Raw genomic sequence first — 12,939 nt, forward strand, 5'->3', positions numbered from 1 at the left:
ATCACACACTTAACATGCTCATGAGATGCCCTAATCACTTTCTAGGACACCCTATAGCTCATTTGGACACGTGTGTGCGGTATAACTCGTGGTTAAGTATCGCTCTGATACCACTCTGTCACGACCCAAACCCGGCCCTATGGGTTTAACACCGTAATCGGCCAGTAATCTGAGATTACCGAAGGCCTGCTTAACAGAAATACAGTAAAACAGAGTACAGGGCCTGGCGGAAGCCAATACAGTAAATAAATAGTGTCCATTGAGCTGTGACAGTCTGTATGCAAAAAGGCTTTCCATGCATTCATACATAAACGGTACAGAACAGTATGAACAATATTCACATCCATTCAAACTAGGGACTCAACCCTACATAACAGTGCAGAAAACATTCCGTCTGTACAAAACAGTACGGTCTATACAAAATTTACAGTCACACAGTACAGGGACCTAATCCCTGTATAACAGTACAGTAAACAGTCAGTCTATACAGAACAGTTAGACGGTACAGGAGACAGGCGGGGGAAACAACCAAAACACCCCCAAGCCATAGCATGGCAACTCGGAACCTCGCAGTGAGGCGCAAAGGCTGGCTTGACAAAACTAGAGTAACCCTGACGCTCCTAGCTCCGATCTGGTGCCTGTACACCTACATATATATATGAGCAGTGAGCTAAAGCCCAGTGAATAACATAAAGCGTAAAGGGGTTTAGAATGAATGTCCTTACAGTAATGAAAACAGTTCAATTCAATCAGTATTTCGGTCGTTCAGTACAGTAAACAGTCATATGTGGTACATCCATTAGCATAACAGTAACAGTAGGTCTTAAAAGACCGAACAGTAATGATGGCCATCAGTCAGTAAACAGTAGTGGCTCCACGAGGGAACCGACAGAGATCTCTGTAACAGTATCAGTAACAGTAAACAGTGGGTACTAAGGATGCCACAGTACAGTTCAAAAATAAACGACATACATTCATTCAGTAATACCAGTTCAGTAAACAGTTCAGTTCAGTATTCAAAAGATAATCAGTTGAACATATCTTTACACAATTGTTACTCACAGAGTTCTGGGCTACAGTATGCTAGAGCGTGTCTCCCCAGTTGCCAACCCTACACAGTTCACAGGTTGAACACACTAAGCTACACAGTTGGGAAATCTCATAACTTAATCCCTAATTTGCCTTGGTGTGTTCTACAATGATATCCTCATCAAGATGCCTTAAACTAGGCCTAAGAATGCCTAGGATGGGATAAGAATGCAAAAATACACTTAGAAAATATTTCGCAAAGTTTGCTGAAAACAGGAGCCTCGCTCGAGCGAGACTTTCTACGCTCGAGCGTAAGTCCAAAATCAAAGGCTTCGCTCGAGCGAGGAATCCTTCGCTCGAGCGGTCTGCAAAACAGTAAAAGTACTGGATGCTGAAATTTTATGCGCGATCGTCGCTCGATGGTCGCTCGAGCGGAGCCCTGGACAAAGGTGCTCGCTCGAGCGGGGAATCCTTCGCTCGAGCGAGGAAGCCAAATCTGGAATTTCCAGATCTGCCTCCCAAGCTCAAACCAAGCATTCTACCACTCCAAACTCGACCTCTTGGGCCCAAATTCTGGAAAACATCATTAAATTCAATGTATAACAAGTTTCAAAGCTCAATTTATGAATTCAAGCCCCAAAGGTGAGTCAATTAAAACCACATTCAAACCCATTTTCAAGAACAACATTCAAACATGTCATGCATGAGTTTTAAACCAAATTAAAGCTCCAAAGCTTGATCAAATGAGCTCATTTCTTTTCAAATCAGATGGAAACATGGTCTATAACAACAATATGAGCATGCATGCACTAATGTCCATGTAATCAACCTCAAAATGCAACAATACCAACATGCATGCAAGAAATGATCTTCAATCCATCATTAATGAACCAAATCATGACTTAGCTCTACAAATTAACATGAATCATGCAAGAATGAACTCAAGAACAACAACAAGAAGATGGATGTCCTACCTTAGTCTTGTAGAATTAGGAGTGAGGGAGCTCAAATATGCAAATACACTTCAATTACCAAGCAATTCTACCAAGTTCCAAGCAATGCAAGATGAAACTCACTCTCTCCCTCTCAAGGTCGGCTAAAGCAAGGAAAATGGCTGATCAAAATGTGTTTTGATTCAAGTATAAGGCTCAAGTGTGTGTATATGAGATAGTGGCAAAATGGTAAATATGGCAAACTCTTTAATTGGCTTATTTTAATCTAATTTAATCATACCTAATCAGTTTTCAGATAAATATACCATAAAATCACATTAATTATGAGGGTCACGGAACATCAATCGGTTTCTAATTCGGCCGCCGATAAGGCCTTCAATTAGCAGTTTAAACATATAAACATGAACAGATAATCATACAGTCAAACAGATATAATGCAATTTAACTAACATATACTCAATCAATTCGGTTTCCAGTTTCGGTCAGTCAGTTCAGTACTTTTAATCAGTTCAATTATCAGTCAGTTATCAGTCATTATCCGTTTCGTTTAACAGTAATCGGTGATTATCGGTAATCAATCAGTCCTTAATCAGTAAACAGTATGAGGGTTGTTACATATCCGTTGAAAAAGGGAAAATGAAAAGTAACTTGGACTCATTAGTCGTATGACATAAATATGTGATTTATGTGAATGTATCAGTGTTGGCCATCTATCAATTGCTAATCTTTTAGTCATTGTTCATGGTTGGTTTAGTGTATTTCTACTGGGCTGTGGCTCACCCTATATGGGAATATCATTTTCAGGTACAGGTAGCATGCCACCTCCAAGGACATAGCTTGGGAGGACATAGCTTGGGAGGCTAGAGGCGGACATACTTTTGTCGTTATCTTTTTGATGTATTACATGTAATTTCAAGCCAAGGGCTTTATGTGTAAACGAGTTTGAACTCTTTTGTTGTAACCAAGTGTTAACTTGGAAAGCTGTAAGCCTGTAAGGCATTTGCTTTTGTTGTTAACATGTAATACTTTTGTATGAAACTCTGATGTATAAAAGAATGTGGTTATTTTAATATGTCAATGCATGTCTTATTTGAGGGCGTTACAGGTTTAGCACCGTAACCGGCCAGTAATTTGTGATTACCGAAGGCCTGCTTAACAGTAATACAGAGTATAGGGGCTGGCGGAAGTCAAAACAGTAATAAAAGATGTCCAATGAGCTGTGACGGTCTGTATGCAAAAAGACTTTTCATACATATTCACATTCAGAATCAAAACAGTATATACATACATATACAATCATCCAGGACAGGGACCTAATCCCCATTAGAATAGTACAGTACAGGTACAGTCAGTCTATACGGTATACAAAACAGAGACAGAAGGGTGAACTGAGGCACCCCAAAAAGCCTAAGCTTGAACACACTTGGAACCTTGTAGTGAGGCACGTTGGTTGGCTTGACAAAAAGGGAGTTTAACCCAACGCTCCTAGCTCCGATCCGGTGCCTGGACACCTACATATATATATATATATATATAAACAGTAAGCCAAAGCCCAGTGAATAACATATGCGTAAAGAGGTTAAGAATGAATGTCCTTTCAGTATTTGAAATAGTCAGTTATAACAGTAAATCAGTCATTCAGAATCCATAACAGTTATACGTGGTACATCTAATAGCAAACAATACAGTAGGTCTTAATAGACCGAACAGTCAATTGATGGCCATCATATCAGTAAACAGTAGTGGTTCCAAATATGGAAACCGACAGAGATCTCTGTGACAGTAGCAGTACAGTACAGTAACAGTAAATACTATGGATGCCACGAATACAGTTCGCAAATAGAAAAAGCATTCATTCAGTAAGAAATATCATTTCAGAAAATAGTACAGTTGATCATTCAGAAAATATTCATGATTGAATATATCTTTACAATATTGTTACTCACAGAGTTCTAGGTTACAGATAGGCTAGTGAGCGTCCTCGGATGCCAACCTTACACAATTATAGCATGAACACACACTAAGTTGCACGTTTGGGAAACAATAACTTAGTCTCTATCTTGACTTGGTGTGGTTCTATAGCATTATCCTCATTAAGATGCCTTAAACAAGGTCTAGGAATGCCTAGGATGAAATGAGGATGCAAAGATGTACTTTAAAACACTTTTCAAAATTTTCAGAAAACAAGGGTCTCGCTCGAGCGTAGCTTTCTACGCTCGAGCGGACATGCAGAAAAAGGATCTCCGCTCGAGCGTGACTGTAACAAGCCTGCGGGGGACCTCGCCACAGCTCGGACTCAACTTTCGTCAGTCACGGTTCTAAGTCTGAACCAAAGAGTCCAAATCCGGCAAATCGTTTTGAGAAAAAAACAGATTTTTTGAAAGAAGTGCCAAACATGGACTGCTTTTCCAGATACAGAGTCGCCACCTAAATATTTTATTTTTGGGAAATTTAGGAAACCCTGACTCAGTGCCAAAAGGCCACGTGTCCGTCATCACCAAAGTTGCCTCGGCTCGGGAACTTGGGTACGATTGGGGAAGGTCACTTCGTGAGCACCCCCGCTCGCCCGGTCATAGACCGGCCTCTACTAACCATGATATCAATTTTTGAAAAGATTGTATGTTCTTATTCCGGTTATTCGCCTAGGTTACTATGTGATGCGCACAGCATACAAGTATAGACTGAGTCGTCTGAATTGGAACAAAACATTTCATGTTTGCTTTTGAAAATGGTTTGCTACCCGCAGGTAGGCTTGAAACATTTGATGATTTATTCCAATTCAGATAACCCAACCTTCACCCACAGGCATTCAGGCAGTTATATCATATAAGCACATAGCCTCATGGTAAGCATGCTATTCATGGCAGTCACTCACACGCATGCAAGGATGCTAAAGCATAAAACTTACCGGGTACTCCAAGCCAAAATAGAAACTTTGTTAGAAATCATGCATGATCCTAATTATACAGAAATGCCCAATGCAACACATGCAAAGATGCAACTATAGCAGGCTCGGCTATCCTAAGATGGCATATGAAATGTTATAATTATCATGTATTCAATTTTGAAATTAAAAATACAATGCAGTTAGTATGATGCGCCGAGCCCGGTGCATGCAAAACTGATGAATGAATGCAAACATGCTGTCATACTGTATGCTAATTGAAATATGCCCTAATCTAACCATCATAAGCGGATAAATAAAAGGGAGAAAGACGTGGGGTTGGAAGACATACATCACACTCACGCACACTTATTACAGTTGTGCCCTCGCGCAGAGGGTCCGAATAAATAATACAGTCCAAATATTACAGTCCCGAATAAAAGAATATTACAGTCTAAAATATTACAAAATCCTAATTAATTAACAAATTAACTAAGAAAATAAATAAAACTGGCATGCAAGCCAGGGACTGCCTTGCTTCTGATGGATGATGCATGTCCGGGTTGTCTTGCGCAGAAATCCACCGGGCCCTAATTAGCCTCTGTTTACACCTGTTCTTGAAATGCATGCCAAGCCCCAAAAAGTTGCTGATTCTTCGTTTTGCTGCAACAGAGAGCAGGAAAGGGTCATAGCAATGTATTTGCACAGATATATGCATGTCTCGAACCTCGTACCACCAATCACGCATACCGAGGCATGATGGCCGAGGGGTCGAAATGCACAACTCAATATAGAATGAATGCACATGAAACTACAGCTAAAACCTAACTCCATCATGGATAATCCGGAGTGTCGGTGACTTGGAATTGAGACACGTTCCGTCACTCGGAGTACGAAACGCACCTCGTTTCCCGTGCCCGGGCTAACTCCTATTCCGAACACAATGCAATATGCATGATATGCATGAAATGCGACTAAGATACAATCCTAACATACACCATGCTATGAAAGTGAGATGCCTCGAAATGCGTGCACACGGGCACGCAAACCGAGAAAATAGCAGAATGTGATCTAAGATACAACCTAGTATGCACTATGCTATGAGAATGAGATGCCTCGAAGTGCGTGCACACTGGCACGCAAACGGATGCGATGGTATACGCAATGTAAATGACATGAAAATGTGATATGGGCTTATACCAACATGAGTGAGCCTCAGCCACACTCACATAGGATGCCGATGTATAAAAATGAAGTGCCTCGAAATGCGTGCACACGGGCACGCAAACCGAGGCGATGACATACGCAATGCAAATGACATGGAAACATGATATGGGCTTATACCAACATGAGTGAGCCTCAGCCACACTCACATAGGATGCCGATGGCTGAAAAATGGAGTGCCTCGAAATGCGTGCACATGGGCACGCAAACCGAGGCGATGACATACGCAATGAAAATGACATGGAAACATGATATGGGCTTATACCAACATGAGTGAGCCTCAGCCACACTCACATAGGATGCCGATGGCTGAAAAATGGAGTGCCTCGAAATGCGTGCACACGGGCACGCAAACCGAGGCGATGACATACGCAATGCAAATGACATAAAAAAGTGATATGGGCTTATACCAACATGAGTGAGCCTCAGCCACACTCACATAGGATGCCGATGGATAAAAATGAAGTGCCTCGAAATGCGTGCACAAGGGCACGCAAACCGAGGCAATGGCAGAATGCGATGTAATGACATAAAAAAGTGATATGGGCTTATACCTACATGAGTGAGCCTCAGCCACACTCACATAGGATGCCGATGGCTGAAAAATGGAGTGCCTCGAAATGCGTGCACACGGGCACGCAAACCGAGGCGATGACGGAATGCGATGTAATGACATGAAATGAATAGCAATCATTCTAATGGATTTTCAGCACTAAAATATGGGGGAAAACAGTCCCGAAATGAGGCGAAATGACACGAAATGCATGGAATTGTCCCGAAATGCAAATTTAGGCACCCGAAGTGGCCTATAGCTATGCCAAACATGCACAATATGGACATGAAATGCAAAGACAGAAGCTAGACAGTCCCAAAAAAGTAATTTCCACAGTTATAAACATGGCCAAACAGCAACCATAGGTAGGGAAAAAATGGCATGCAAGAATAGGGGCCAAGAGAGGGGTAATGAAGCAAGTGATATAAGAAAAATCCAAACTGAAAAATTTCCTTCTACAACATTGAAGAGGGACCAAAAATATGCACATTTACAGTTTATGGCAGTCTCAAAATCAGTATACAAACATGATAGAAATGTGATGCAAAATGAGGCTCAAAAGTGGCTATAACATGAGGTATGCAAAATATTCACCAAACAGCCAAAGACCCTTAATAAAACATGTAGAATGGGCCAAAATAGGACTATTTCCAGAACTGTAAAATGGCCAAAAACAAAAGCATGATAGGCTAACTAAACATGCAAGAATGGGGAATAAAAGAGGGATATAACATGAAGTGGCATATGGAGGTCCCAAACCATGAAAGGACCTAAATGAAATATGAAGAATGGACCAAAATAAGCACTTTTTCAGAACTTTAAAATGGCTAAAACCAAAAGCATGGTAGGCTGCCATTGCATGCAAGAATGGGGAATAAAAGAGGAGTATAAAGGTAAGTACAACATGGAAGTCCCAAATGGTGTTGAGCCCTTCTTCAATGTTGAAGAGGGGCTCAAAATAAGCCTAATATCAGTTTACAACATGCTCAAAAACAGATCACTCATGGGCCAAAAATAGCATGCAAGATTATGACATATAAGAGGATCAATGAAGCAAGTGTATCATGGAGGGCTCAAACAGGGTTGAGCCCTTAATGAAAAGTTAAGATGAGCTCAAAAGAGGGCCCCTTTCAGTTAGGGACGGAGCTTGAAACAAAAAGCAAGTGGGGCTTACAAATAGATCAAGAAAAAGGGTCAAAGAGGAGAAGTGTTACTCACCCTTGAAGATCAAAGCTTTTGTTGCTTCTTGGATCAATTTGCAGCTCCTTTAGCCTTTGAGAAGCCTTCCTTGTTGCTGGAAATGAAGTGGTGATGGTAGAGCTTGGTGGTGTAGAAGAAATGGTGCTTAGGGACTTAGGAATTTTCAAGGAAATGAGAGGTATAGAAAGGGATTTGTGTATGGAAGCTTGAAGAACAATTTTCCTAACCCCTACAAGTGAAGCCATCAGCTGGTTATAAGGGCCAAAAAGGGGGTGTAAAGGTGGGGGAAAAGGAGAGCAACTTTCCCCCACAAAATATCCCCCGGATAAAGATATTTTCTGGGGGATAAAGCTCCACAGCTGTAAAGTGCACAGTGCAAGGAACTCGGCCGGCCAGTTACTTTTGCTGCAGGTGGCCGGCCGGCCACACCCCCTAGCCGGCCGGCTAGGGGTCAAAAGGGTCAATCTGATTTAATGGCCGGCCACCAACTGATGGTGTCCTCCTATCTGTGTACAACACAACCCTGTGGTTAAAAGTCCAAGAAAGTGGGTCCAAGGGGTTCAACATTAGCTCGGAAAGAGGGGTTCAAAAGGGTTAGGTGGAATTACTGGCCGGCCACCAACTTTTAGGGTCCTCTCATGTGTGTACATCACAAATATGTGGTTCAAAGTTCAAGAAAATGGGCCCAAGGTGTTCAACATTAGCTCGGAAGGAGGGGGTCAAAAGGGTCAAGTAACATTAATGGCCGGCCATGAACTTTTAGGGTCCTCCCATGTGTGTACATCACAAATATGTGGTTTGGGTTTGAAGAAAATGGCTCCAAAGTGTTCAACATTGGTCCGGAAGTGCGAAAAATGGGTGTCGGAGGGCGAAAATGGAACATAACTGGTTGCCAAGATAATTGCTGGCCTCCCATCCTCCAGTGACCTCCCTGGTGATGAAACAGAGGCACCTGCCAAAAATGAACGAAAAGCAATGCAAAACGAATGCTCGGGGGCCAAAACACGCAGTTCGGGGTCCCGAAAATGGGCTGCCAAGCACCGAAAGTGGCATTCGGCCACGAAGTGGGTTTCTCAGACCCCAGTGTCCCTAAAAAGGGAGCAAATAAGAAGTATGCCAAAAACCGGAGCAATAGGAGATGGTTAAGCGGTCCCGAACCGAGGCACACGGCCTGACGGCTCCAAAAACCGGAAACCGGACTCCGAAATGGGCAAAATGGCCTACGGCCACAAAATGTAGCCCACGGCCATTGAGAGATGGTCTACAGGACCTCTCTCTCTCCTCAGGAAAAGAAACAAAGAAAATCGAGCCTGGTTCGCAAACCGAGGCAAAGTACAAAAGAGGGTTCGGAAGTCCGGAGGCAAGGCTCACGGTCGTGACTCTGAAACTTCTGAACAAGCACATTATGCAACATCACCAAGCACTCAATCAGTGACGTCTGAGTCTTAAGGTCGGTCAAAAATGGGGTGTCTACAGTGACTTTCCTCGCTCGAGTGGACTGCAAAAGTACTGGATACAAGAAATTCACGCTCGACGGGCGCTCGACCCCCGCTCGAGCATGAGACACAAGTCCTCGCTCAAGCATGCATTCCCTCGCTCGAGCGGACTGTAAACACATGCAAAGTACTGGATACACGCATTCCATGCACGAGCGTTACTTTACTCGCTCGAGCGGACTACATGAACTCAGAGTGTACGCTCGAGCATGAAGTTCCTCGCTCGAGCGTAGATCCAAAATCTGGAATTTTCATATTTGTCTCCAAGCATGAAACTCAACATTTACAGCATCAAATTCAATCCTTTTGGGCTAATTTTCTGGAAAACACTTTAAAACTCATAATATGACATGTTTCAAAATCAATTTGCAAAATCAAAGCCCAAAGGTAGTTCAATTGAACCTATTTCCAAACAAAACTTCAAGAACATTATGAACATGCAACATGCATGAATTTAATCCACTTCAAAGCTTCCAATACATAATCAAATGAGTCAAAACTTTCAAAAACATGATGAATTCATGGTCCATGGCTAGAATAAAGGCATGCATGTAAGGATTTCCATGAAATCAACCTCGAAACTCAACAATGTGCACATGCATGCATGATTTAAGTTTCAATTCAACATTTTGAACCAATTCTAGACTCTAATCTCCAAACTTCCATGAAACATGCAAGATACAACTAGAATTCATAATCAAGAAGATGAATATCCTACCTTATGTCCTCAATTTCAAGAATGGAAGCTCAATTTGCAATATACTCTTCAATTCTTCTACTTTCCCAAGCAATTCTTGATGAAACCAAAGCTCTCCTAACTCTCTCTCTCTCTCTCTAGTCGGTTTGGTCTCTCAGAGATGAACAAAAGTGATGCCAACACATGTAAATCAAGACTAAACATTTGGTCTAGCAAAGTCCACTTAATGGCATTTTGGTAAATAAGCCAACTAATGTAATTTAACATTATTTAAACCAATTTAATCATACCAAATCAAATTTCAACTAAATTTACTATAAAATCACAATAATTCTAGTTAACACAAAACACTAATCAGTTCCGAATTCAGCCGCTGATAAGGCCTTCAATTTACAGTTCAAAACTTAAAACATGAACAGATAAATCAATGACAAACAGATAGAAATGCGTTTAACATAACACATTCATGCAATCTGTTTAGGATTTCATCCTAATCAGTTACTTATCATGTTCAGTCACTGTTTAGCAGTAATCAGTGGCGAGGGTTGTCACAAAAAGATAGTTCAGGGGGACAGCTCATCACATTCCGTCCAATTGTGGACGGAAAGTGACGGCAGGGATCTAATTGATCAATTTATGAAAAGTTTAGGTACTAAATTGAAATAAATCGAAGTATGAGGGTATGCGTGAAAAACACGTGATAGTTTGGGGGAGAAATGATATTTACTCTTCCCGAAATCGTTTGTTCTGTTACGAATCGGGCATATATATATATATGAGTAAATTATGTAAATAGTCCATCTAGTTTACACGATATATCAATTTGGTACATGTAGTTTCAATTTGCTCGATTTTGTCCCTTAATTTAATGGATTGTGTCATTTTAATCCAATAAATAACGGTTATTAAGTTAATTTAACGGAAGGTCAAACAATGTATCAATTTAGTCCCTATACTTTATACAATGTGTCAATTTGGTCCCTATACTTTATACAATGTGTCAATTTAGTTCCTGTAGTTTCAATTTTCTCGATTTTGACAGAGACTAAATCGACACATTGTAGAAAATACATGGACCAAATTAACACAATGTTTGAATTTCCGTTAAATTAACTTAAAAATCGTTATTTATTGAACTAAAATGACACAATCTGTTAAATTAAGGGGGCAAAATTGAGCAAATTGAAACTACAAGGACCAAATTGACACATCATGTAAAGTGCATGGAATATTTGCATAATTTTCCCTCTATATATATATATATATCAACCATCCTAGACACCCCCCAAACAACATTTGTGAGAGAGAAGGAGGATAGAGAGGAAGAAAAACAAAAAACAAAAAAACAAAACGAAACAATGAATGGTCACCAATCAATTAGGGATTGTGGGGCTCACTAAATGTGGGGTCTCAAGCTTTATTGTATATATATACATTCATTATCAGTTAGGGTTTGGCTTCTCTGTAGTCTGGGTTTGGCTTCCCTCTAGTCCGTGGTTTGCCTTCCCTCCGGTCCGATCAAGGACTGGAGGGCGTTGTTGGGCCCATGGGGGTCCACTATGGGTCCCGTTTTAATAATCTAAACCGTTCAATGTGTAAAACTTGTCGAATATTACATACTTGTAAAAAATCACATTGATCGAATATCGATAGCTACGTAATCAAATCAGTTTTGTATAAAAAAAAATAGACAAGAAAAAATAAATGGTTGACAAAAATTTGATCCGATGAAATAGCTATGGATATCTGATCAACGTGATTTTTTACAAACGTATAGCACTCAACAAGTTTTACACATTAAACAATTCAGATTATTGAAACGGGACCCGTGGTGGGCTCCCACAGGCCCAATAACAGCCAATCCCTAACAATTAGTGCAATTGGGATTTTTTTTTTTTGGCTCTCTGGTATGAAATTTGTGTCATTTTAATTCTCGACTTTTTAATTGTAATACATTTTATATTGAATTTTGAATTTTGTTTTAAATAAGAGCAATTAAAGATATTTACCTTGCAAATAATCTATTTCAAGAGTGAAGTCATCAAACAACTTATTTTATATTGATTTATTGTTTGAAATGTAATAAGCTTTTGTTTAATAAATAATACGCAACTTTATTGGGTATACAGTTCTGTCTAGTTTGATTTTCATAATCTATTTTTTTTTAAATTCAAAAAAATTAAAAATTAGTTTGGTTAAAATAAAAATATATTATTTTTATATAATTTTATCTTTTGGATGAATATAAATAATTTTTTAAAATAATTTTTTTATATTTATTTTCACGAAAGGAATTTTTATTTTTTTTAAAAGTGAAACATGATCATAATTTTAATATAATTATTAAACCAATCTATTAAATCAAAAAATTCAAGAAAAATTTACCTATAAATCCCATCTTGAGGAATGGTAATTTATTTAGTCCTAAGGATTTTTTTATAGACCAATATTGATTTTGAAAAGGTAGATTTAATATTTTATTTAAAAATTAGATTTACAGTTATACCTTTATTTCTATTATGTTTCTTTCTCTTTTTTTTTTTTTTTTCTTTGAGCCAGTAATAACTAGAAAAGATAATAATCATAAATATCCAATAGTTCAAAATGGTACTTATTTAAACTTGTCTCATGTTCCATTTAAGGATCAGCCACAAGCAATTGGTGATTGGACACAATCCTTGTCCATCATTATTACCAATTATAAAAATAGTTGGTCAAAGGAAAAATTTCTTGATTATATTGTAGCAACTCTCCAAGGAGGTGTGCTACAATGGTTAAGACAGTAGGAAAAATCTGAAATTGAAAAAAGTCAAAAAAACGGCTTTGTTGGCAAATTTTCTCACACTTGATGCAATATTAGCTGAGTTTGCAAAAATCATAAAAGAAAACTTATGTGATTTTGT

Source organism: Camellia sinensis, chromosome 11, assembly GCF_055761805.1.
Source record: "Camellia sinensis isolate YWXY chromosome 11, ASM5576180v1, whole genome shotgun sequence".
Classification (NCBI taxonomy): Eukaryota; Viridiplantae; Streptophyta; class Magnoliopsida; order Ericales; family Theaceae; genus Camellia; species Camellia sinensis.